Source organism: Dama dama, chromosome 16 (assembly GCF_033118175.1).
Source record: "Dama dama isolate Ldn47 chromosome 16, ASM3311817v1, whole genome shotgun sequence".
Classification (NCBI taxonomy): Eukaryota; Metazoa; Chordata; class Mammalia; order Artiodactyla; family Cervidae; genus Dama; species Dama dama.
The window spans coordinates 46,358,113-46,386,074 of NC_083696.1; positions in this window are offsets into that span (position 1 = coordinate 46,358,113).

A 27,962-nucleotide genomic window follows, 5' to 3' on the forward strand; every position below is an offset into this window, starting at 1 on the left:
TATGAAGAGCATAGAAAGGTGTGATAAATATGAGGAGCAAGAAACGGTCTGAAAAATATGAAGAGCATGAAATGGTGTGAAAAACACTAGCAGCATGAAAAGTTGTGGATAAAACGAAGTGCATGAAAATGTGTGAAAAATTCGAAGAGCATGAAAAGGTGTGAAAAATCCGAGGAGCACGAAAAGGTCTGAATATACGAGGACCATGAAAAGGTGTGAAAACTATGATGAGCATGAAAAGGTTTGAAAAATATGAGGACCATGAAAAAGTGTAAAAAACACGAAGAGCATGAAAATGTGTGAAAAACAGGAAGACCATAAAAATGTATGAAAAATTCAAAAAGCATGAAAAGGTTTGAAAAATATGAAGAGCATGAAAAGGTGGGAAAAATACGAAGAGCATGAAAAGGTGTGAGAAATATGAAAAGCATGAAACTGTGTGAAAAATATGAAAAGCATGAAAACGTGTGAAAAATATGAAGAGCATGAAAAGGTGTGAAAAATATGAAGAGCATGAAACTGTGTGAAAAATATCAAGAGCATGAAACGGTGTGAAAAATATGAAAAGCATGAAAACGTGTGAAAAATATGAAGAGCATGAAAAGGTGTGAAAAATCTGAAGAGCATGAAACGGTGTGAAAAATATGAAGAGCAAGAAAAGGTGTGAAATATATGAAGAGCATGAAAAGGTGTGAAAAATTACGAAAAGCATGAAAAGGTGTGAAAAATTACCAAGAGCATGAAAATGTCTGAAAAATACAAAGACCATGAAAATGTGTGAAAAATACAAAGAGCATGAAACGGTGTGAAAATATGAGGAGCATGAAAAGGTGTGAAAATATGAGGAGCATAGAACGGAGTGAAAAATATGAAGAGCAAGAAAAGGTGTGAAAATTATGAAGAGCATGAAACTGTTTGAAAAGCATGAAAAAGTGTGAAAAATATAAAGAGCATGAAAAGGTGTGAAAATATGAAGAGCATGAAACTGTGTGAAAAATATGAAGAACATGAAACGGTGTGAAAAAAACGAAGAGCATGAAAAGGTGTGAAATATACAAAGATCATGAAAAGGTGTGAAAAATACTAAGAGCATGAAATGGTTTGAAAAATATGAAGAGCATGAAACGGGGTGAAAATATGAGGATCATAAAATGGTCTGAAAATATGAGGAGCATAGAACGGAGTGAAAAATATGAAGAGCATGAAAAGGAGTGAAAATTATGAAGAGCATGAAACTGTGTGAAAAATATGAAAGCATGAAAAAGTGTGAAAAATATGAAGAGCATGAAACTGTGTGGAAAATATGAAAAGCATGAAACTGTGTGAAAAATATGAAAAGCATGAAAAAGTGTGAAAAATATGAAGAGCATGAAACTGTGTGAAAAATATGAAGAGCATGAAACGGTGTGAAAAATATGAAAAGCTTGAAAACGTGTGAAAAATATGAAGAGCATGAAAAGCTGTGAAAAATATGAAGAGCATGAAAAGGTGTGAAAAATACAAAGAGCATGAAAATGTCTGAAAAATACAAAGAGCATGAAAAGGTGTGAAAAATACAAAGAGCATGAAACGGTGTGAAAATATGAGGAGCATGAAAAGGTGTGAAAATATGAGGAGCATAGAACGGAGTGAAAAATATGAAGAGCAAGAAAAGGTGTGAAAATTATGAAGAGCACGAAACTGTATGAAAAATATGAAAAGCATGAAAAAGTGTGAAAAATATGAAGAGCATGAAAAGGTGTGAAAATATGAAGAGCATGAAACTGTGTGAAAAATATGAAGAACATGAAACGGTGTGAAAAAAACGAAGAGCATGAAAAGGTGTGAAATATACAAAGATCATGAAAAGGTGTGAAAAATACGAAGAGCATGAAATGGTTTGAAAAATATGAAGAGCATGAAACGGGGTGAACATATGAGGATCATAAAATGGTCTGAAAATATGATGAGCATAGAACGGAGTGAAAAATATGAAGAGCATGAAAAGGTGTGAAAATTATGAAGAGCATGAAACTGTGTGAAAAATATGAAAAGCATGAAAAAGTGTGAAAAATATGAAGAGCATGAAAAGGTGTGAATAATATGAAGAGCATGAAACTGTGTGAAAAATATGAGGAACATGAAAAGGTGTGAAATATACGAAGAGCATTTACAGGTGTGAAAAATTACGAAAAGCATGAAAAGGTGTGAAAAATTACCAAGAGCATGAAAATGTCTGAAAAATACAAAGAACATGAAAATGTGTGAAAAATAGGAGGAGCATGAAACGGTGTAAAAATATGAAGAGCATGAAACGTGTGAAAAATATGAGGAGCATGAAACGGTGTAAAAATGAAGACCATGAAAAGGTGTGAAAAATATGAAGAGCATGAAACGGTGTGAAAAATATGAAGAGCATGAAAAGATGTGAAAAATATGAAGAGCATGAAACGGTTTGAAAAGTATGAAGAGCATGACTGGTGTGAAATATGTGAAGACCATGAAAAGGTGTGCAAAATTATGAAAAGAATGAAAAGTTGTGAAAAATACAAAGAGCATGAAAAGGTTTGAAAAATACGAAGTGCATGAAGGTGTGAAAAATATGCAGAGCATGAAACGGTGTGAAAAATGTGAAAGCATGAAATGTTTTGAAAAATACGAAGAGCATGAAAAGGTCTGAAAAATACAAGGAGCATGAAAAGGTGTGAAAAATACGAGGAGCATGTAAAGGTCTGAAAAATACGAGGAGCATGAAAAGGTCTGAAAAATACGAGGAGCATGAAAAGGTCTGAAAAACACGAGGAGCATGAAAAGGTCTAAAAATTACTTGGAGCATGAAAAGGTGTGAACAATATGAAGAGCACGAAAAGGTGTGAAAAATACAAAGGGCTTGAAATGGTGTGAAAACACGAAGAGCGTGAAATGGTAAGCAAAATACGAGGAGCATGAAAAGGTCTGAAAAATATGAAGAGCATGAAACGGTGTGAAAATATGAAGAGCATGAAACCGTGTGAAAATTATGAAGAGCATGGAAAGGTGTGATAAATAGGAGGAGCATGAAACGGTCTGAAAAATATGAAGAGCATGAAATGGTGTGAAAAACACGAGCAGCATGAAAAGTTGTGGATAAACGAAGTGCATGAAAATGTGTGAAAAATTCGAAGAGCATGAAAAGGTGTGAAAAATGCGAGGAGCACGAAAAGGTCTGAAATATAGGAGGACCAAGAAAAGGTGTGAAAAACACTAAGAGCACGAAAAGGTGTGAAAAATATGAGGACCATGAAAGAGTGTAAAAAAGACGAAGAGCATGAAAATGTGTGAAAAACACGAAGAGCATGAAATTGTATGAAAAATTCAAAGAGCATGAAAAGGGTTGAAAAATACGAAGAGCATGAAAAGGTGTGAAAAATACGAGGAGCATAAAAAGGTGTGAAAAACACGAGGAGCATGAATAGGTGTGAAAAACACGAAGAGCATGAAAATGTGTGAAAAATACGAGGAGCATGAAAAGGTGTGAAAAATCCGAGGAGCATGAAAAGGTCTGGAAAACACGAGGAGCATGGAAAGGTTTGAAAAATATGAGGAGCATGAAAAGGTGTGAAAAACACGAGGAGCATGAATAGGTGTGAAAAACACGAAGAGCATGAAAATGTGTGGAAAAATATGAGGAGCATGAAAAGGTGTGAAAAATCCGAGGAGTACGAAGAGTCTGAAATATACGAGGACCATGAAAAGGTCTGAAAAATACTAGGAGCATGAAAAGATCTGAAAAATTCTAGGAGAATGAAAAGGTCTGAAAAATATGAGGAGCATGAAAAGGTCTGAAAAATATGAGGACCATGAAAAGGTGTCAAAAATATGATGAGCATGAAAAGGTCTGAAAAATACGAGGAACATGAAAAGGTCTGGAAAACAGGAGGAGCATTAAAAAGTGTGAAAAATACGAAGAACATGAAAAGGTCTCAAAAATATGAGGAGCCTGAAAAGGTTTGAAAAAATGAAGAGCATGAAACGGTGTGAAAATTATGAAGAGCATAGAAAGGTGTGATAAATATGAGGAGCAAGAAACGGTCTGAAAAATATGAAGAGCATGAAATGGTGTGAAAAACACTAGCAGCATGAAAAGTTGTGGATAAAACGAAGTGCATGAAAATGTGTGAAAAATTCGAAGAGCATGAAAAGGTGTGAAAAATCCGAGGAGCACGAAAAGGTCTGAATATACGAGGACCATGAAAAGGTGTGAAAACTATGATGAGCATGAAAAGGTTTGAAAAATATGAGGACCATGAAAAAGTGTAAAAAACACGAAGAGCATGAAAATGTGTGAAAAACAGGAAGACCATAAAAATGTATGAAAAATTCAAAAAGCATGAAAAGGTTTGAAAAATATGAAGAGCATGAAAAGGTGGGAAAAATACGAAGAGCATGAAAAGGTGTGAGAAATATGAAAAGCATGAAACTGTGTGAAAAATATGAAAAGCATGAAAACGTGTGAAAAATATGAAGAGCATGAAAAGGTGTGAAAAATATGAAGAGCATGAAACTGTGTGAAAAATATCAAGAGCATGAAACGGTGTGAAAAATATGAAAAGCATGAAAACGTGTGAAAAATATGAAGAGCATGAAAAGGTGTGAAAAATCTGAAGAGCATGAAACGGTGTGAAAAATATGAAGAGCAAGAAAAGGTGTGAAATATATGAAGAGCATGAAAAGGTGTGAAAAATTACGAAAAGCATGAAAAGGTGTGAAAAATTACCAAGAGCATGAAAATGTCTGAAAAATACAAAGACCATGAAAATGTGTGAAAAATACAAAGAGCATGAAACGGTGTGAAAATATGAGGAGCATGAAAAGGTGTGAAAATATGAGGAGCATAGAACGGAGTGAAAAATATGAAGAGCAAGAAAAGGTGTGAAAATTATGAAGAGCATGAAACTGTTTGAAAAGCATGAAAAAGTGTGAAAAATATAAAGAGCATGAAAAGGTGTGAAAATATGAAGAGCATGAAACTGTGTGAAAAATATGAAGAACATGAAACGGTGTGAAAAAAACGAAGAGCATGAAAAGGTGTGAAATATACAAAGATCATGAAAAGGTGTGAAAAATACTAAGAGCATGAAATGGTTTGAAAAATATGAAGAGCATGAAACGGGGTGAAAATATGAGGATCATAAAATGGTCTGAAAATATGAGGAGCATAGAACGGAGTGAAAAATATGAAGAGCATGAAAAGGAGTGAAAATTATGAAGAGCATGAAACTGTGTGAAAAATATGAAAGCATGAAAAAGTGTGAAAAATATGAAGAGCATGAAACTGTGTGGAAAATATGAAAAGCATGAAACTGTGTGAAAAATATGAAAAGCATGAAAAAGTGTGAAAAATATGAAGAGCATGAAACTGTGTGAAAAATATGAAGAGCATGAAACGGTGTGAAAAATATGAAAAGCTTGAAAACGTGTGAAAAATATGAAGAGCATGAAAAGCTGTGAAAAATATGAAGAGCATGAAAAGGTGTGAAAAATACAAAGAGCATGAAAATGTCTGAAAAATACAAAGAGCATGAAAAGGTGTGAAAAATACAAAGAGCATGAAATGGTGTGAAAATATGAGGAGCATGAAAAGGTGTGAAAATATGAGGAGCATAGAACGGAGTGAAAAATATGAAGAGCAAGAAAAGGTGTGAAAATTATGAAGAGCACGAAACTGTATGAAAAATATGAAAAGCATGAAAAAGTGTGAAAAATATGAAGAGCATGAAAAGGTGTGAAAATATGAAGAGCATGAAACTGTGTGAAAAATATGAAGAACATGAAACGGTGTGAAAAAAACGAAGAGCATGAAAAGGTGTGAAATATACAAAGATCATGAAAAGATGTGAAAAATACGAAGAGCATGAAATGGTTTGAAAAATATGAAGAGCATGAAACGGGGTGAACATATGAGGATCATAAAATGGTCTGAAAATATGAGGAGCATAGAACGGAGTGAAAAATATGAAGAGCATGAAAAGGTGTGAAAATTATGAAGAGCATGAAACTGTGTGAAAAATATGAAAAGCATGAAAAAGTGTGAAAAATATGAAGAGCATGAAAAGGTGTGAATAATATGAAGAGCATGAAACTGTGTGAAAAATATGAGGAACATGAAAAGGTGTGAAATATACGAAGAGCATTTTACAGGTGTGAAAAATTACGAAAAGCATGAAAAGGTGTGAAAAATTACCAAGAGCATGAAAATGTCTGAAAAATACAAAGAACATGAAAATGTGTGAAAAATAGGAGGAGCATGAAACGGTGTAAAAATATGAAGAGCATGAAACGTGTGAAAAATATGAGGAGCATGAAACGGTGTAAAAATGAAGACCATGAAAAGGTGTGAAAAATATGAAGAGCATGAAACGGTGTGAAAAATATGAAGAGCATGAAAAGATGTGAAAAATATGAAGAGCATGAAACGGTTTGAAAAGTATGAAGAGCATGACTGGTGTGAAATATGTGAAGACCATGAAAAGGTGTGCAAAATTATGAAAAGAATGAAAAGTTGTGAAAAATACAAAGAGCATGAAAAGGTTTGAAAAATACGAAGTGCATGAAGGTGTGAAAAATATGCAGAGCATGAAACGGTGTGAAAAATGTGAAAGCATGAAATGTTTTGAAAAATACGAAGAGCATGAAAAGGTCTGAAAAATACAAGGAGCATGAAAAGGTGTGAAAAATACGAGGAGCATGTAAAGGTCTGAAAAATACGAGGAGCATGAAAAGGTCTGAAAAATACGAGGAGCATGAAAAGGTCTGAAAAACACGAGGAGCATGAAAAGGTCTAAAAATTACTTGGAGCATGAAAAGGTGTGAACAATATGAAGAGCACGAAAAGGTGTGAAAAATACAAAGGGCTTGAAATGGTGTGAAAACACGAAGAGCGTGAAATGGTAAGCAAAATACGAGGAGCATGAAAAGGTCTGAAAAATATGAAGAGCATGAAACGGTGTGAAAATATGAAGAGCATGAAACCGTGTGAAAATTATGAAGAGCATGGAAAGGTGTGATAAATAGGAGGAGCATGAAACGGTCTGAAAAATATGAAGAGCATGAAATGGTGTGAAAAACACGAGCAGCATGAAAAGTTGTGGATAAACGAAGTGCATGAAAATGTGTGAAAAATTCGAAGAGCATGAAAAGGTGTGAAAAATGCGAGGAGCACGAAAAGGTCTGAAATATAGGAGGACCAAGAAAAGGTGTGAAAAACACTAAGAGCACGAAAAGGTGTGAAAAATATGAGGACCATGAAAGAGTGTAAAAAAGACGAAGAGCATGAAAATGTATGAAAAACACGAAGAGCATGAAATTGTATGAAAAATTCAAAGAGCATGAAAAGGGTTGAAAAATACGAAGAGCATGAAAAGGTGTGAAAAATACGAGGAGCATGAAAAGGTGTGAAAAACACGAGGAGCATGAATAGGTGTGAAAAACACAAAGAGCATGAAAATGTGTGAAAAATACGAGGAGCATGAAAAGGTGTGAAAAATCCGAGGAGCATGAAAAGGTCTGGAAAACACGAGGAGCATGGAAAGGTTTGAAAAATATGAGGAGCATGAAAAGGTGTGAAAAACACGAGGAGCATGAATAGGTGTGAAAAACACGAAGAGCATGAAAATGTGTGGAAAAATATGAGGAGCATGAAAAGGTGTGAAAAATCCGAGGAGTACGAAGAGTCTGAAATATACGAGGACCATGAAAAGGTCTGAAAAATACTAGGAGCATGAAAAGATCTGAAAAATTCTAGGAGAATGAAAAGGTCTGAAAAATATGAGGAGCATGAAAAGGTCTGAAAAATATGAGGACCATGAAAAGGTGTCAAAAATATGATGAGCATGAAAAGGTCTGAAAAATACGAGGAACATGAAAAGGTCTGGAAAACAGGAGGAGCATTAAAAAGTGTGAAAAATACGAAGAACATGAAAAGGTCTCAAAAATATGAGGAGCCTGAAAAGGTTTGAAAAAATGAAGAGCATGAAACGGTGTGAAAATTATGAAGAGCATAGAAAGGTGTGATAAATATGAGGAGCAAGAAACGGTCTGAAAAATATGAAGAGCATGAAATGGTGTGAAAAACACTAGCAGCATGAAAAGTTGTGGATAAAACGAAGTGCATGAAAATGTGTGAAAAATTCGAAGAGCATGAAAAGGTGTGAAAAATCCGAGGAGCACGAAAAGGTCTGAATATACGAGGACCATGAAAAGGTGTGAAAACTATGATGAGCATGAAAAGGTTTGAAAAATATGAGGACCATGAAAAAGTGTAAAAAACACGAAGAGCATGAAAATGTGTGAAAAACAGGAAGACCATAAAAATGTATGAAAAATTCAAAAAGCATGAAAAGGTTTGAAAAATATGAAGAGCATGAAAAGGTGGGAAAAATACGAAGAGCATGAAAAGGTGTGAGAAATATGAAAAGCATGAAACTGTGTGAAAAATATGAAAAGCATGAAAACGTGTGAAAAATATGAAGAGCATGAAAAGGTGTGAAAAATATGAAGAGCATGAAACTGTGTGAAAAATATCAAGAGCATGAAACGGTGTGAAAAATATGAAAAGCATGAAAACGTGTGAAAAATATGAAGAGCATGAAAAGGTGTGAAAAATCTGAAGAGCATGAAACGGTGTGAAAAATATGAAGAGCAAGAAAAGGTGTGAAATATATGAAGAGCATGAAAAGGTGTGAAAAATTACGAAAAGCATGAAAAGGTGTGAAAAATTACCAAGAGCATGAAAATGTCTGAAAAATACAAAGACCATGAAAATGTGTGAAAAATACAAAGAGCATGAAACGGTGTGAAAATATGAGGAGCATGAAAAGGTGTGAAAATATGAGGAGCATAGAACGGAGTGAAAAATATGAAGAGCAAGAAAAGGTGTGAAAAATTACCAAGAGCATGAAAATGTCTGAAAAATACAAAGAGCATGAAAATGTGTGAAAAATAAGAAGAGCATGAAAATGTGTGAAAATGTGAGGAGCATGAAAAGGTGTGAAAAATAGTAGGAGCATGAAAAGTTCTGAAAATATGGGGAGCATGAAAAGGTCTGAAAAATACGAGTAGCATGAAAAGGTGTGAAAAATACAAAGGGCATGAAAAGGTGTGAAAAATACAAGGATCATGAAAAGCTCTGTAAAATACTAGAAGCATGAAAAGGTGTGAAAAATACGAGGAGCATATAAAGGTCTGAAAAATATGAGGAGCATGAAAAGGTCTAAAAAATGTGAGGAGCATGAAACGGTGTGAAAATATGAAGACGTTTAAAACGTGTCAAAAATATGAGGACCATGAAAAGATGTGAAAAATATGAGGAGCATGAAATGCTATGAAAAAAATGAGGAGCATGAAAATATGTAAAAAATATGAAGAGCATGAAAAGTTGTGAAATATGAGGAGCATGAAAAGGTGTGAAAAATACGAGGAGCATGAAAAGGTGTGAAAAATACGAGGAGCATGAAAAGGTCTGAAAAATACGAGGACCATGAAAGGTATGAAAAATACGGGGAGCATGAATCGTTCTGTAAAATACGAGGACCATGAAAGGTATGAAAAATACGAGGAGCATGAAAAGGTATGAAAAATACGAGGAGCATGAAAAGGTGTGAAAAATACGAGAAGCATGAATTGTTCTGAAAAACACGAGGACCAAGAAAGGTATGAAAAATACGGGGAGCATGAAAAGGTCTGAAAAATACGAGGAGCATGAAAAGGTCTGAAAAATACGAGGAGCATGAAAAGGTATCAAAAATATGAGGAGCATGAAAAGGTATCAAAAATATCAGGAGCATGAAAAGGTATCAAAAATACGAGGAGCATGAAAAGGTCTGGAAAATACGAGGAGCAAGAAAATATCTGAAAAATATGAGGAGCATGAAACAGTATGGAAACATGAAGAGCATGAAACGGTGTGAAAAATATGAAGAGCATGAAAAGGTGTGAAAAATATGAGGAGGATGAAACGGTGTGAAAAAAACGAAGAGCATGAAAAGGTGTGAAATATACAAAGATCAGGAAAAGGTGTGAAAAATACGAAGAGCATGAAATGGTTTGAAAAATATGAAGAGCATGAAACGGGGTGAAAATATGAGGATCATAAAATGGTCTGAAAATATGAGGAGCATAGAACGGAGTGAAAAATATGAAGAGCATGAAAAGGTGTGAAAATTATGAAGAGCATGAAACTGTGTGAAAAATATGAAAAGCATGAAAAAGTGTGAAAAATATGAAGAGCATGAAAAAGTGTGAAAAATATGAAGAGCATGAAAAGGTGTGAATAATATGAAGAGCATGAAACTGTGTGAAAAATATGAGGAACATGAAAAGGTGTGAAATATACGATCAGCATTTACAGGTGTGAAAAATTACAAAAAGCATGAAAAGGTGTGAAAAATAAGAAGAGCATGAAAAGGTGTGAAAAATAAGAAGAGCATGAAATGGTGTGAAATATATGAAGACATGAAACGGTGTGAAAATATGAGGAGCATGAAACGGTGTGAAAATATGAGGAGCATAGAACGGAGTGAAAACTATGAAGAGCATGAAAAGGTGTGAAAATTATGAAGAGCATGAAAAGGTGTGAAAAATATGAAGAGCATGAAACGGTGAGAAAAATATGAAGAGCATGAAAAGGTGTGAAAAATAAGAAGAGCATGAAATGGTGTGAAAAATATGAAGAGTATGAAGCAGTGTGAAAATATGAAGAGCATGAAGCGGTGTGAAAATATGAGGAGCATAGAACGGAGTGAAAAATACGAAGAGCATGAAATGGTGTGAAAAATATGAAGAGCATGAAAAGTTGTGAAATATACGAGGAGCACGAAAAGGTCTGAAAAATACGAGGAGCATGAAAAGGTCTATAAAATATGAGCAGCATGTAAAGGTCAGAAAAATACAAGGAGCATGAAAAGGTGTGAAACATACTAGGAGCATGAAAAGGTGTGAAATATATGAGGAGCATGAAAAAGTGTAAAAAACACGAAGAGCATGAAAATGTGTGAAAGACACGAAGAGCATGAAAATGTATGAAAAATTCGAAGCATGAAAAGGTTTGAAAAACAGGAAGAGCATGAAAAGATGGGAAAAATATGAGGAGCATGAAAAGGTCTGTAAAATACGAGTAGCATGACACGGTGTGAAAAATACGAGAAGCATGAAAAGGTCTGAAAAATATGAGGAGCATGAAAAGGTCTGAAAAATACAACGAGCATGAAAAGGTCTGAAAAATACGAGGAGCATGAAAAGGTCTGAAAAATACGTGGAGCATGAAAAGGTGTGAACAAAATGAAGAGCACGTAAAGGTGTGAAAAATCAAAGAGCTTGAAAAGGTGTGAAAACACGAAGAGCATGAAACAGTGTGAAAAATATGAGGAGCATGAAAAGGTCTGAAAAATATGAAGAGCAATAAAAGATGTGAAAAATATGATGAGCATGAAAAGGTGTGAATAACATTAGAAACATGATAAGGTGTGAAACATACGAAGTGCATGAAAAGTTGCAAAATATATAAAGAGCATGAAAAGGTGTGAAAAATACGAAGAGCATGATATGGTGTGAAAAAGATGAAGAGCATGAAACGGTGTGAAAATATGAGGAGCATGAAACGATGTGAAAATATGAGGAGCATAGAACGGAGTGAAAAATATGAAGAGCATGAAAAGGTGCGAAACATATGAAGAGCATGAAACTGTGTGAAAAATATGAAGAGCATGAAAAGGTGTGAAAAATACGAAGAGCATGAAAAGGTGTGAAATATATGAAGAGCATGAAAAGGTGTGAAAAAATTGCCAAGAGCATGAAAATGTCTGAAAAAAAAAAGAGCATGAAAATGTGTGAAAAATACGAAGAGCATGAAAATGTGTGAAAATGTGAGGAGCATGAAAAGGTGTGAAACATAGTAGGAGCATGAAAAGTTCTGAAAATATGGGGAGCATGAAAAGGTCTGAAAAATACGAGTAGCATGAAAAGGTGTGAAAAATACAAAGGGCATGAAAAGGTGTGAAAAATACAAGGATCATGAAAAGCTCTGTAAAATACTAGAAGCATGAAAAGGTGTGAAAAATACGAGGAGCATATAAAGGTCTGAAAAATATGAGGAGCATGAAAAGGTCTAAAAAATGTGAGGAGCATGAAACGGTGTGAAAATATGAAGACGTTTAAAACGTGTCAAAAATATGAGGACCATGAAAAGATGTGAAAAATATGAGGAGCATGAAATGCTATGAAAAAAATGAGGAGCATGAAAATATGTAAAAAATATGAAGAGCATGAAAAGTTGTGAAATATGAGGAGCATGAAAAGGTGTGAAATATATGAGGAGCATGAAAAAGTGTAAAAAACACGAAGAGCATGAAAATGTGTGAAAGACATGAAGAGCATGAAAATGTATGAAAAATTCGAAGCATGAAAAGGTTTGAAAAACAGGAAGAGCATGAAAAGATGGGAAAAATATGAGGAGCATGAAAAGGTCTGTAAAACACGAGGTGCATGAAAAGATGTGAAAAATCCGAGGAGCACGAAAAGGTCTGAAATATACGAGGACCATGAAAAGTTCTAAAAAATACGAGTAGCATGACACGGTGTGAAAAATACGAGAAGCATGAAAAGGTCTGAAAAATACGAGGAGCATGAAAAGGTCTGAAAAATACAACGAGCATGAAAAGTTCTGAAAAGCACGAGGAGCATGAAAAGGTCTGAAAAATAGGTGGAGCATGAAAAGGTGTGAACAAAATGAAGAGCACGTAAAGGTGTGAAAAATCAAAGAGCTTGAAAAGGTGTGAAAACACGAAGAGCATGAAACGGTGTGAAAAATATGAGGAGCATGAAAAGGTCTGAAAAATATGAAGAGCAATAAAAGATGTGAAAAATATGATGAGCATGAAAAGGTGTGAATAATATGAGGAGCATGATAAGGTGTGAAACATACGAAGTGCATGAAAAGTTGCAAAATATATAAAGAGCATGAAAAGGTGTGAAAAATACGAAGAGCATGATATGGTGTGAAAAAGATGAAGAGCATGAAACGGTGTGAAAATATGAGGAGCATGAAACGATGTGAAAATATGAGGAGCATAGAACGGAGTGAAAAATATGAAGAGCATGAAAAGGTGTGAAAAATATGAAGAGCATGAAACTGTGTGAAAAATATGAAAAGCATGAAACTGTGTGAAAAATATGAAAAGCATGAAAACGTGTGAAAAATATGAAAAGGTGTGAAAAATCTGAAGAGCATGAAACGGTGTGAAAAATATGAAGAGCATGAAAAGGTGTGAAAAAATTGCCAAGAGCATGAAAATGTCTGAAAAATACAAAGAGCATGAAAATGTGTGAAAAATACGAAGAGCATGAAAATGTGTGAAAATGTGAGGAGCATGAAAAGGTGTGAAAAATAGTAGGAGCATGAAAAGGTCTGAAAAATACGAGGAGCATGAAAAGGTGTGAAAAATATGGGGAGCATGAAAAGGTCTGAAAAATACTAGAAGCATGAAAAGGTGTGAAAAATACGAGGAGCATATAAAGGTCTGAAAAAATGAGGAGCATGAAAAGGTGTGAAAAATACAAAGAGCATGAAAAGGTGTGAAAAATACAAGGATCATGAAAAGCTCTGTAAAATACTAGAAGCATGAAAAGGTGTGAAAAATACGAGGAGCATATAAAGGTCTGAAAAATATGAGGAGCATGAAAAGGTCTAAAAAATGTGAGGAGCATGAAACGGTGTGAAAATATGAAGACGTTTAAAACGTGTCAAAAATATGAGGACCATGAAAAGATGTGAAAAATATGAGGAGCATGAAATGCTATGAAAAAAAAGAGGAGCATGAAAATATGTAAAAAATATGAAGAGCATGAAAAGTTGTGAAATATGAGGAGCATGAAAAGGTGTGAAAAATACGAGGAGCATGAAAAGTTGTGAAAAATACGAGGAGCATGAAAAGGTCTGAAAAATACGAGGACCATGAAAGGTATGAAAAATACGGGGAGCATGAATCATTCTGTAAAATACGAGGACCATGAAAGGTATGAAAAATACGGGGAGCATGAAAAGGTCTGAAAAATACGAGGAGCATGAAAAGGTGTGAAAAATACGAGAAGCATGAATTGTTCTGAAAAACACGAGGACCAAGAAAGGTATGAAAAATACGGGGAGCATGAAAAGGTCTGAAAAATACGAGGAGCATGAAAAGGTCTGAAAAATACGAGGAGCATGAAAAGGTATCAAAAATATGAGGAGCATGAAAAGGTATCAAAAATATCAGGAGCATGAAAAGGTATCAAAAATACGAGGAGCATGAAAAGGTCTGGAAAATACGAGGAGCAAGAAAATATCTGAAAAATATGAGGAGCATGAAACAGTATGGAAACATGAAGAGCATGAAACGGTGTGAAAAATATGAAGAGCATGAAAAGGTGTGAAAAATATGAGGAGGATGAAACGGTGTGAAAAAAACGAAGAGCATGAAAAGGTGTGAAATATACAAAGATCAGGAAAAGGTGTGAAAAATACGAAGAGCATGAAATGGTTTGAAAAATATGAAGAGCATGAAACGGGGTGAAAATATGAGGATCATAAAATGGTCTGAAAATATGAGGAGCATAGAACGGAGTGAAAAATATGAAGAGCATGAAAAGGTGTGAAAATTATGAAGAGCATGAAACTGTGTGAAAAATATGAAAAGCATGAAAAAGTGTGAAAAATATGAAGAGCATGAAAAGGTGTGAAAAATACGAAGAGCATGAAAAGGTGTGAAATATATGAAGAGCATGAAAAGGTGTGAAAAATTACCAAGAGCATGAAAATGTCTGAAAAATACAAAGAGCATGAAAATGTGTGAAAAATAAGAAGAGCATGAAAATGTGTGAAAATGTGAGGAGCATGAAAAGTTGTGAAAAATAGTAGGAGCATGAAAAGTTCTGAAAATATGGGGAGCATGAAAAGGTCTGAAAAATACGAGTAGCATGAAAAGGTGTGAAAAATACAAAGGGCATGAAAAGGTGTGAAAAATACAAGGATCATGAAAAGCTCTGTAAAATACTAGAAGCATGAAAAGGTGTGAAAAATACGAGGAGCATATAAAGGTCTGAAAAATATGAGGAGCATGAAAAGGTCTAAAAAATGTGAGGAGCATGAAACGGTGTGAAAATATGAAGACGTTTAAAACGTGTCAAAAATATGAGGACCATGAAAAGATGTGAAAAATATGAGGAGCATGAAATGCTATGAAAAAAATGAGGAGCATGAAAATATGTAAAAAATATGAAGAGCATGAAAAGTTGTGAAATATGAGGAGCATGAAAAGGTGTGAAATATATGAGGAGCATGAAAAAGTGTAAAAAACACGAAGAGCATGAAAATGTGTGAAAGACATGAAGAGCATGAAAATGTATGAAAAATTCGAAGCATGAAAAGGTTTGAAAAACAGGAAGAGCATGAAAAGATGGGAAAAATATGAGGAGCATGAAAAGGTCTGTAAAACACGAGGTGCATGAAAAGATGTGAAAAATCCGAGGAGCACGAAAAGGTCTGAAATATACGAGGACCATGAAAAGTTCTAAAAAATACGAGTAGCATGACACGGTGTGAAAAATACGAGAAGCATGAAAAGGTCTGAAAAATACGAGGAGCATGAAAAGGTCTGAAAAATACAACGAGCATGAAAAGTTCTGAAAAGCACGAGGAGCATGAAAAGGTCTGAAAAATAGGTGGAGCATGAAAAGGTGTGAACAAAATGAAGAGCACGTAAAGGTGTGAAAAATCAAAGAGCTTGAAAAGGTGTGAAAACACGAAGAGCATGAAACGGTGTGAAAAATATGAGGAGCATGAAAAGGTCTGAAAAATATGAAGAGCAATAAAAGATGTGAAAAATATGATGAGCATGAAAAGGTGTGAATAATATGAGGAGCATGATAAGGTGTGAAACATACGAAGTGCATGAAAAGTTGCAAAATATATAAAGAGCATGAAAAGGTGTGAAAAATACGAAGAGCATGATATGGTGTGAAAAAGATGAAGAGCATGAAACGGTGTGAAAATATGAGGAGCATGAAACGATGTGAAAATATGAGGAGCATAGAACGGAGTGAAAAATATGAAGAGCATGAAAAGGTGTGAAAAATATGAAGAGCATGAAACTGTGTGAAAAATATGAAAAGCATGAAACTGTGTGAAAAATATGAAAAGCATGAAAACGTGTGAAAAATATGAAAAGGTGTGAAAAATCTGAAGAGCATGAAACGGTGTGAAAAATATGAAGAGCATGAAAAGGTGTGAAAAAATTGCCAAGAGCATGAAAATGTCTGAAAAATACAAAGAGCATGAAAATGTGTGAAAAATACGAAGAGCATGAAAATGTGTGAAAATGTGAGGAGCATGAAAAGGTGTGAAAAATAGTAGGAGCATGAAAAGGTCTGAAAAATACGAGGAGCATGAAAAGGTGTGAAAAATATGGGGAGCATGAAAAGGTCTGAAAAATACTAGAAGCATGAAAAGGTGTGAAAAATACGAGGAGCATATAAAGGTCTGAAAAAATGAGGAGCATGAAAAGGTGTGAAAAATACAAAGAGCATGAAAAGGTGTGAAAAATACAAGGATCATGAAAAGCTCTGTAAAATACTAGAAGCATGAAAAGGTGTGAAAAATACGAGGAGCATATAAAGGTCTGAAAAATATGAGGAGCATGAAAAGGTCTAAAAAATGTGAGGAGCATGAAACGGTGTGAAAATATGAAGACGTTTAAAACGTGTCAAAAATATGAGGACCATGAAAAGATGTGAAAAATATGAGGAGCATGAAATGCTATGAAAAAAAAGAGGAGCATGAAAATATGTAAAAAATATGAAGAGCATGAAAAGTTGTGAAATATGAGGAGCATGAAAAGGTGTGAAAAATACGAGGAGCATGAAAAGTTGTGAAAAATACGAGGAGCATGAAAAGGTCTGAAAAATACGAGGACCATGAAAGGTATGAAAAATACGGGGAGCATGAATCATTCTGTAAAATACGAGGACCATGAAAGGTATGAAAAATACGGGGAGCATGAAAAGGTCTGAAAAATACGAGGAGCATGAAAAGGTGTGAAAAATACGAGAAGCATGAATTGTTCTGAAAAACACGAGGACCAAGAAAGGTATGAAAAATACGGGGAGCATGAAAAGGTCTGAAAAATACGAGGAGCATGAAAAGGTCTGAAAAATACGAGGAGCATGAAAAGGTATCAAAAATATGAGGAGCATGAAAAGGTATCAAAAATATCAGGAGCATGAAAAGGTATCAAAAATACGAGGAGCATGAAAAGGTCTGGAAAATACGAGGAGCAAGAAAATATCTGAAAAATATGAGGAGCATGAAACAGTATGGAAACATGAAGAGCATGAAACGGTGTGAAAAATATGAAGAGCATGAAAAGGTGTGAAAAATATGAGGAGGATGAAACGGTGTGAAAAAAACGAAGAGCATGAAAAGGTGTGAAATATACAAAGATCAGGAAAAGGTGTGAAAAATACGAAGAGCATGAAATGGTTTGAAAAATATGAAGAGCATGAAACGGGGTGAAAATATGAGGATCATAAAATGGTCTGAAAATATGAGGAGCATAGAACGGAGTGAAAAATATGAAGAGCATGAAAAGGTGTGAAAATTATGAAGAGCATGAAACTGTGTGAAAAATATGAAAAGCATGAAAAAGTGTGAAAAATATGAAGAGCATGAAAAGGTGTGAAAAATACGAAGAGCATGAAAAGGTGTGAAATATATGAAGAGCATGAAAAGGTGTGAAAAATTACCAAGAGCATGAAAATGTCTGAAAAATACAAAGAGCATGAAAATGTGTGAAAAATAAGAAGAGCATGAAAATGTGTGAAAATGTGAGGAGCATGAAAAGTTGTGAAAAATAGTAGGAGCATGAAAAGTTCTGAAAATATGGGGAGCATGAAAAGGTCTGAAAAATACGAGTAGCATGAAAAGGTGTGAAAAATACAAAGGGCATGAAAAGGTGTGAAAAATACAAGGATCATGAAAAGCTCTGTAAAATACTAGAAGCATGAAAAGGTGTGAAAAATACGAGGAGCATATAAAGGTCTGAAAAATATGAGGAGCATGAAAAGGTCTAAAAAATGTGAGGAGCATGAAACGGTGTGAAAATATGAAGACGTTTAAAACGTGTCAAAAATATGAGGACCATGAAAAGATGTGAAAAATATGAGGAGCATGAAATGCTATGAAAAAAATGAGGAGCATGAAAATATGTAAAAAATATGAAGAGCATGAAAAGTGGTGAAATATGAGGAGCATGAAAAGGTGTGAAAAATACGAGGAGCATGAAAAGGTGTGAAAAATACGAGGAGCATGAAAAGGTCTGAAAAATACGAGGACCATGAAAGGTATGAAAAATACGGGGAGCATGAATCGTTCTGTTAAATACGAGGACCATGAAAGGTATGAAAAATACGAGGAGCATGAAAAGGTATGAAAAATACGAGGAGCATGAAAAGGTGTGAAAAATACGAGAAGCATGAATTGTTCTGAACAATACGAGGACCATGAAAGGTATGAAAAATACGGGGAGGATGAAAAGGTCTGAAAAATACGAGGAGCATGAAAAGGTCTGAAAAATAAGAGGAGCATGAAAAGGTATCAAAAATATGAGGAGCATGAAACGGTGTGAAAATATGAAGAGCATGAAACGGTGTGAAAATTATGAAGAGCATGGAAAGGTGTGATAAATAGGAGGAGCATGAAACGGTCTGAAAAATATGAAGAGCATGAAATGGTGTGAAAAACACGAGCAGCATGAAAAGTTGTGGATAAAACGAAGTGCATGAAAATGTGTGAAAAATTCGAAGAGCATGAAAAGGTGTGAAAAATGCGAGGAGCACGAAAAGGTCTGAAATATAGGAGGACCAAGAAAAGGTGTGAAAAACAGTAAGAGCACGAAAAGGTGTGAAAAATATGAGGACCATGAAAGAGTGTATAAAAGACGAAGAGCATGAAAATGTGTGAAAAACACGAAGAGCATGAAATTGTATGAAAAATTCAAAGAGCATGAAAAGGGTTGAAAAATACGAAGAGCATGAAAAGGTGTGAAAAATACGAGGAGCATGAAAAGGTGTGAAAAACACGAGGAGCATGAATAGGTGTGAAAAACACGAAGAGCATGAAAATGTGTGAAAAATACGAGGAGCATGAAAAGGTGTGAAAAATCCGAGGAGCATGAAAAGGTCTGGAAAACACGAGGAGCATGGAAAGGTTTGAAAAATATGAGGAGCATGAAAAGGTGTGAAAAACACGAGGAGCATGAATAGGTGTGAAAAACACGAAGAGCATGAAAATGTGTGGAAAAATACGAGGAGCATGAAAAGGTGTGAAAAATCCGAGGAGTACGAAGAGTCTGAAATATACGAGGACCATGAAAAGGTCTGAAAAATACTAGGAGCATGAAAAGATCTGAAAAATTCTAGGAGAATGAAAAGGTCTGAAAAATATGAGGAGCATGAAAAGGTCTGAAAAATATGAGGACCATGAAAAGGTATCAAAAATATGAGGAGCATGAAAAGGTCTGAAAAATACGAGGAACATGAAAAGGTCTGGAAAACAGGAGGAGCATTAAAAAGTGTGAAAAATACGAAGAACATGAAAAGGTCTCAAAAATATGAGGAGCCTGAAAAGGTTTGAAAAAATGAAGAGCATGAAACGGTGTGAAAATTATGAAGAGCATAGAAAGGTGTGATAAATATGAGGAGCAAGAAACGGTCTGAAAAATATGAAGAGCATGAAATGGTGTGAAAAACACTAGCAGCATGAAAAGTTGTGGATAAAACGAAGTGCATGAAAATGTGTGAAAAATTCGAAGAGCATGAAAAGGTGTGAAAAATCCGAGGAGCACGAAAAGGTCTGAATATACGAGGACCATGAAAAGGTGTGAAAACTATGATGAGCATGAAAAGGTTTGAAAAATATGAGGACCATGAAAAAGTGTAAAAAACACGAAGAGCATGAAAATGTGTGAAAAACAGGAAGACCATAAAAATGTATGAAAAATTCAAAAAGCATGAAAAGGTTTGAAAAATATGAAGAGCATGAAAAGGTGGGAAAAATACGAAGAGCATGAAAAGGTGTGAGAAATATGAAAAGCATGAAACTGTGTGAAAAATATGAAAAGCATGAAAACGTGTGAAAAATATGAAGAGCATGAAAAGGTGTGAAAAATATGAAGAGCATGAAACTGTGTGAAAAATATGAAGAGCATGAAACGGTGTGAAAAATATGAAAAGCATGAAAACGTGTGAAAAATATGAAGAGCATGAAAAGGTGTGAAAAATCTGAAGAGCATGAAACGGTGTGAAAAATATGAAGAGCAAGAAAAGGTGTGAAATATATGAAGAGCATGAAAAGGTGTGAAAAATTACGAAAAGCATGAAAAGGTGTGAAAAATTACCAAGAGCATGAAAATGTCTGAAAAATACAAAGACCATGAAAATGTGTGAAAAATACAAAGAGCATGAAACGGTGTGAAAATATGAGGAGCATGAAAAGGTGTGAAAATATGAGGAGCATAGAACGGAGTGAAAAATATGAAGAGCAAGAAAAGGTGTGAAAATTATGAAGAGCATGAAACTGTTTGAAAAGCATGAAAAAGTGTGAAAAATATGAAGAGCATGAAAAGGTGTGAAAATTATGAAGAGCATGAAACTGTGTGAAAAATATGAAAAGCATGAAAAAGTGTGAAAAATATGAAGAGCATGAAAAGGTGTGAAAATATGAAGAGCATGAAAATGTGCGAAAAATATGAAGAACATGAAACGGTGTGAAAAAAACGAAGAGCATGAAAAGGTGTGAAATCTACAAAGATCATGAAAAGGTGTGAAAAATACGAAGAGCATGAAATGGTTTGAAAAATATGAAGAGCATGAAACGGGGTGAAAATATGAGGATCATAAAATGGTCTGAAAATATGAGGAGCATAGAACGGAGTGAAAACTATGAAGAGCATGAAAAGGTGTGAAAATTATGAAGAGCATGAAACTGTGTGAAAAATATGAAAAGCATGAAAAAGTGTGAAAAATATGAAGAGCATGAAACTGTGTGAAAAATATGAAGAGCATGAAACGGTGTGAAAAATATGAAAAGCTTGAAAACGTGTGAAAAATATGAAGAGCATGAAAAGGTGTGAAAAATCTGAAGAGCATGAAACAGTGTGAAAAATATGAAGAGCATGAAAAGGTGTGAAAAATACGAAGAGCAAGAAAAGGTGTGAAATATATGAAGAGCATGAAAAGGTGTGAAAAATTACGAAAAGCATGAAAAGGTGTGAAAAATTACCAAGAGCATGAAAATGTCTGAAAAATACAAAGAGCATGAAAATGTGTGAAAAATACAAAGAGCATGAAACGGTGTGAAAATATGAGGAGCATGAAAAGCTGTGAAAATATGAGGAGCATAGAACGGAGTGAAAAATATGAAGAGCAAGAAAAGGTGTGAAAATTATGAAGAGCATGAAACTGTATGAAAAATATGAAAAGCATGAAAAAGTGTGAAAAATATGAAGAGCATGAAAAGGTGTGAAAATATGAAGAGCATGAAACTGTGTGAAAAATATGAAGAACATGAAATGGTGTGAAAAAAACGAAGAGCATGAAAAGGTGTGAAATATACAAAGATCATGAAAAGGTGTGAAAAATACAAAGAGCATGAAATGGTTTGAAAAATATGAAGAGCATGAAACGGGGTGAAAATATGAGGATCATAAAATGGTCTGAAAATATGAGGAGCATAGAACGGAGTGAAAAATATGAAGAGCATGAAAAGGTGTGAAAATTATGAAGAGCATGAAACTGTGTGAAAAATATGAAAAGCATGAAAAAGTGTGAAAAATATGAAGAGCATGAAAAGGTGTGAATAATATGAAGAGCATGAAACTGTGTGAAAAATATGAGGAACATGAAAAGGTGTGAAATATACGAACAGCATTTACAGGTGTGAAAAATTACGAAAAGCATGAAAAGGTGTGAAAAATAAGAAGAGCATGAAATGGTGTGAAAAATATGAAGACATGAAACGGTGTGAAAATATGAGGAGCATGAAACGGTGTGAAAATATGAGGAGCATAGAACGGAGTGAAAACTATGAAGAGCATGAAAAGGTGTGAAAATTATGAAGAGCATGAAACTGTGTGAAAAATATGAAAAGCATGAAAAAGTGTGAAAAATATGAAGAGCATGAAATGGTGTGAAAAGTATGAAGAGTATGAAGCAGTGTGAAAATATGAAGAGCATGAAGCGGTGTGAAAATATGAGGAGCATAGAACGGAGTGAAAAATACGAAGAGCATGAAATGGTGTGAAAAATATGAAGAGCATGAAAAGTTGTGAAATATACGAGGAGCACGAAAAGGTCTGAAAAATACGAGGAGCATGAAAAGGTCTATAAAATATGAGCAGCATGTAAAGGTCAGAAAAATACAAGGAGCATGAAAAGGTGTGAAACATACTAGGAGCATGAAAAGGTGTGAAATATATGAGGAGCATGAAAAAGTGTAAAAAAAAAAAGAGCATGAAAATGTGTGAAAGACACGAAGAGCATGAAAATGTATGAAAAATTCGAAGCATGAAAAGGTTTGAAAAACAGGAAGAGCATGAAAAGATGGGAAAAATATGAGGAGCATGAAAAGGTCTGTAAAATACGAGTAGCATGACACGGTGTGAAAAATACGAGAAGCATGAAAAGGTGTGAAAATTATGAAGAGCATGAAAAGGTGTGAAAAATATGAAGAGCATGAAACGGTGAGAAAAATATGAAGAGCATGAAAAGGTGTGAAAAATAAGAAGAGCATGAAATGGTGTGAAAAATATGAAGAGTATGAAGCAGTGTGAAAATATGAAGAGCATGAAGCGGTGTGAAAATATGAGGAGCATAGAACGGAGTGAAAAATACGAAGAGCATGAAATGGTGTGAAAAATATGAAGAGCATGAAAAGTTGTGAAATATACGAGGAGCACGAAAAGGTCTGAAAAATACGAGGAGCATGAAAAGGTCTATAAAATATGAGCAGCATGTAAAGGTCAGAAAAATACAAGGAGCATGAAAAGGTGTGAAACATACTAGGAGCATGAAAAGGTGTGAAATATATGAGGAGCATGAAAAAGTGTAAAAAACACGAAGAGCATGAAAATGTGTGAAAGACACGAAGAGCATGAAAATGTATGAAAAATTCGAAGCATGAAAAGGTTTGAAAAACAGGAAGAGCATGAAAAGATGGGAAAAATATGAGGAGCATGAAAAGGTCTGTAAAATACGAGTAGCATGACACGGTGTGAAAAATACGAGAAGCATGAAAAGGTCTGAAAAATATGAGGAGCATGAAAAGGTCTGAAAAATACAACGAGCATGAAAAGTTCTGAAAAGCACGAGGAGCATGAAAAGGTCTGAAAAATACGTGGAGCATGAAAAGGTGTGAACAAAATGAAGAGCACGTAAAGGTGTGAAAAATCAAAGAGCTTGAAAAGGAGTGAAAACACGAAGAGCATGAAACAGTGTGAAAAATATGAGGAGCATGAAAAGGTCTGAAAAATATGAAGAGCAATAAAAGATGTGAAAAATATGATGAGCATGAAAAGGTGTGAATAATATGAGAAGCATGATAAGGTGTGAAACATACGAAGTGCATGAAAAGTTGCAAAATATATAAAGAGCATGAAAAGGTGTGAAAAATACGAAGAGCATGATATGGTGTGAAAAAGATGAAGAGCATGAAACGATGTGAAAATATGAGGAGCATAGAACGGAGTGAAAAATATGAAGAGCATGAAAAGGTGCGAAAAATATGAAGAGCATGAAACTGTGTGGAAAATATGAAAAGCATGAAACTGTGTGAAAAATATGAAAAGCATGAAAACGTGTGAAAAATATGAAGAGCATGAAAAGGTGTAAAAAATATGAAGAGCATGAAACGGTGTGAAAAATATGAAGAGCATGAAAATGTGTGAAAAATACGAAGAACATGAAAAGGTGTGAAATATATGAAGAGCATGAAAAGGTGTGAAAAATTACCAAGAGCATGAAAATGTCTGAAAAATACAAAGAGCATGAAAATGTGTGAAAAATACGAAGAGCATGAAAATGTGTGAAAATGTGAGGAGCATGAAAAGTTGTGAAAAATAGTAGGAGCATGAAAAGTTCTGAAAATATGGGGAGCATGAAAAGGTCTGAAAAATACGAGTAGCATGAAAAGGTGTGAAAAATACAAAGGGCATGAAAAGGTGTGAAAAATACAAGGATCATGAAAAGCTCTGTAAAATACTAGAAGCATGAAAAGGTGTGAAAAATACGAGGAGCATATAAAGGTCTGAAAAATATGAGGAGCATGAAAAGGTCTAAAAAATGTGAGGAGCATGAAACGGTGTGAAAATATGAAGACGTTTAAAAAGTGTCAAAAATATGAGGACCATGAAAAGATGTGAAAAATATGAGGAGCATGAAATGCTATGAAAAAAAAGAGGAGCATGAAAATATGTAAAAAATATGAAGAGCATGAAAAGTTGTGAAATATGAGGAGCATGAAAAGGTGTGAAAAATACGAGGAGCATGAAAAGGTGTGAAAAATACAAGGAGCATGAAAAGGTCTGAAAAATACGAGGACCATGAAAGGTATGAAAAATACGGGGAGCATGAATCGTTCTGTAAAATACGAGGACCATGAAAGGAATGAAAAATACGAGGAGTATGAAAAGGTATGAAAAATACGAGGAGCATGAAAAGGTGTGAAAAATACGAGAAGCATGAATTGTTCTGAAAAATACGAGGACCATGAAAGGTATGAAAAATACGGGGAGCATGAAAAGGTCTGAAAAATACGAGGAGCATTGAAAGGTCTGAAAAATAAGAGGAGCATGAAAAGGTATCAAAAATATGAGGAGCATGAAACGGTGTGAAAATATAAAGAGCATGAAACGGTGTGAAAAATATGAAGAGCATGAAAGGTGTGAGAAATATGAGGAGCATGAAAAGGTCTGAAAAGTACAAGGAGCATGAAAAGTTGTGAAAAATACGAGGAGCATGAAAATATCTAAAAAATATGAGGAGCATGAAACAGTATGGAAACATGAAGAGCATGAAACGGTGTGAAAAATATGAAGAGCATTAAAAGGTGTGAAAAATATGAGGAGCATGAAACGGTGTGAAAAAAACGAAGAGCATGAAAAGGTGTGAAATCTACAAAGATCATGAAAAGGTGTGAAAAATACGAAGAGCATGAAATGGTTTGAAAAATATGAAGAGCATGAAATGGGGTGAAAATATGAGGATCATAAAATGGTCTGAAAATATGAGGAGCATAGAACGGAGTGAAAAATATGAAGAGCAAGAAAAGGTGTGAAAATTATGAAGAGCATGAAACTGTGTGAAAAATATGAAAAGCATGAAAAAGTGTGAAAAATATGAAGAGCATGAAACTGTGTGAAAAATATGAAAAGCATGAAACTGTGTGAAAAATATGAAAAGCATGAAAAAGTGTGAAAAATATGAAGAGCATGAAAAGGTGTGAAAATATGAAGAGCATGAAAATGTGCGAAAAATATGAAGAACATGAAACGGTGTGAAAAAAACGAAGAGCATGAAAAGGTGTGAAATCTACAAAGATCATGAAAAGGTGTGAAAAATACGAAGAGCATGAAATGGTTTGAAGAATATGAAGAGCATGAAACGGGGTGAAAATATGAGGATCATAAAATGGTCTGAAAATATGAGGAGCATAGAACGGAGTGAAAAATATGAAGAGCATGAAAAGGTGTGAAAATTATGAAGAGCATGAAACTGTGTGAAAAATATGAAAAGCATGAAAAAGTGTGAAAAATATGAAGAGCATGAAACTGTGTAAAAAATATGAAAAGCATGAAACTGTGTGAAAAATATGAAAAGCATGAAAACGTGTGAAAAATATGAAGAGCATGAAAAGGTGTGAAAAATATGAAGAGCATGAAACGGTGTGAAAAATATGATGTGCATGAAAAGGTGTGAAAAATACGAAGAGCAAGAAAAGGTGTGAAATATATGAAGAGCATGAAAAGGTGTGAAAAATTACGAAAAGCATGAAAAGGTGTGAAAAATTACCAAGAGGATGAAAATGTCTGAAAAATACAAAGAGCATGAAAATGTGTGAAAAGTACAAAGAGCATGAAACGGTGTGAAAATATGAGGAGCATGAAACGGTGTGAAAATATGAGGAGCATAGAACGGAGTGAAAAATATGAAGAGCAAGAAAAGGTGTGAAAATTATGAAGAGCATGAAACTGTATGAAAAATATGAAAAGCATGAAAAAGTGTAAAAAATATGAAGAGCATGAAAAGGTGTGAAAATATGAAGAGCATGAAACTGTGTGAAAAATATGAAGAACATGAAACGGTGTGAAAAAAACGAAGAGCATGAAAAGGTGTGAAGTATACAAAGATCATGAAAAGGTGTGAAAAATAAGAAGAGCATGAAATGGTGTGAAAAATATGAAGAGTATGAGGCAGTGTGAAAATATGAAGAGCATGAAGCGGTGTGAAAATATGAGGAGCATAGAACGGAGTGAAAAATACGAAGAGCATGAAATGGTGTGAAAAATATGAAGAGCATGAAAAGTTGTGAAATATACGAGGAGCAGGAAAAGGTCTGAAAAATACGAGGAGCATGAAAAGGTCTATAAAATATGAGGAGCATGTAAAGGTCAGAAAAATACGAGGAGCATGAAAAGGTGTGAAACATACTAGGAGCATGAAAAGGTGTGAAATATATGAGGAGCATGAAAAAGTGTAAAAAACACGAAGAGCATGAAAATGTGTGAAAGACACGAAGAGCATGAAAATGTATGAAAAATTCGAAGCATGAAAAGGTTTGAAAAACACGAAAGGCATGAAAAGATGGGAAAAATATGAGGAGCATGAAAAGGTCTGTAAAACACGAGGAGCATGAAAAGATGTGAAAAATCCGAGGAGCACGAAAAGGTCTGAAATATACGAGGACCATGAAAAGTTCTAAAAAATACGAGTAGCATGACACGGTGTGAAAAATACGAGAAGCATGAAAAGGTCTGAAAAATACGAGGAGCATGAAAAGGTCTGAAAAATACAACGAGCATGAAAAGTTCTGAAAAGCACGAGGAGCATGAAAAGGTCTGAAAAATACGTGGAGCATGAAAAGGTGTGAACAAAATGAAGAGCACGTAAAGGTGTGAAAAATCAAAGAGCTTGAAAAGGTGTGAAAACACGAAGAGCATGAAACGGTGTGAAAAATATGAGGAGCATGAAAAGGTCTGAAAAATATGAAGAGCAATAAAAGATGTGAAAAATATGATGAGCATGAAAAGGTGTGAATAATATGAGGAGCATGATAAGGTGTGAAACATACGAAGTGCATGAAAAGTTGCAAAATATATAAAGAGCATGAAAAGGTGTGAAAAATACGAAGAGCATGATATGGTGTGAAAAAGATGAAGAGCATGAAACGGTGTGAAAATATGAGGAGCATGAAACGATGTGAAAATATGAGGAGCATAGAACGGAGTGAAAAATATGAAGAGCATGAAAAGGTGTGAAAAATATGAAGAGCATGAAACTGTGTGAAAAATATGAAAAGCATGAAACTGTGTGAAAAATATGAAAAGCATGAAAACGTGTGAAAAATATGAAAAGGTGTGAAAAATCTGAAGAGCATGAAACGGTGTGAAAAATATGAAGAGCATGAAAAGGTGTGAAATATATGAAGAGCATGAAAAGGTGTGAAAAAATTACCAAGAGCATGAAAATGTCTGAAAAATACAAAGAGCATGAAAATGTGTGAAAAATACGAAGAGCATGAAAATGTGTGAAAATGTGAGGAGCATGAAAAGGTGTGAAAAATAGTAGGAGCATGAAAAGGTCTGAAAAATACAAGGAGCATGAAAAGGTGTGAAAAATACGAGGAGCATGAAAAGGTCTGAAAA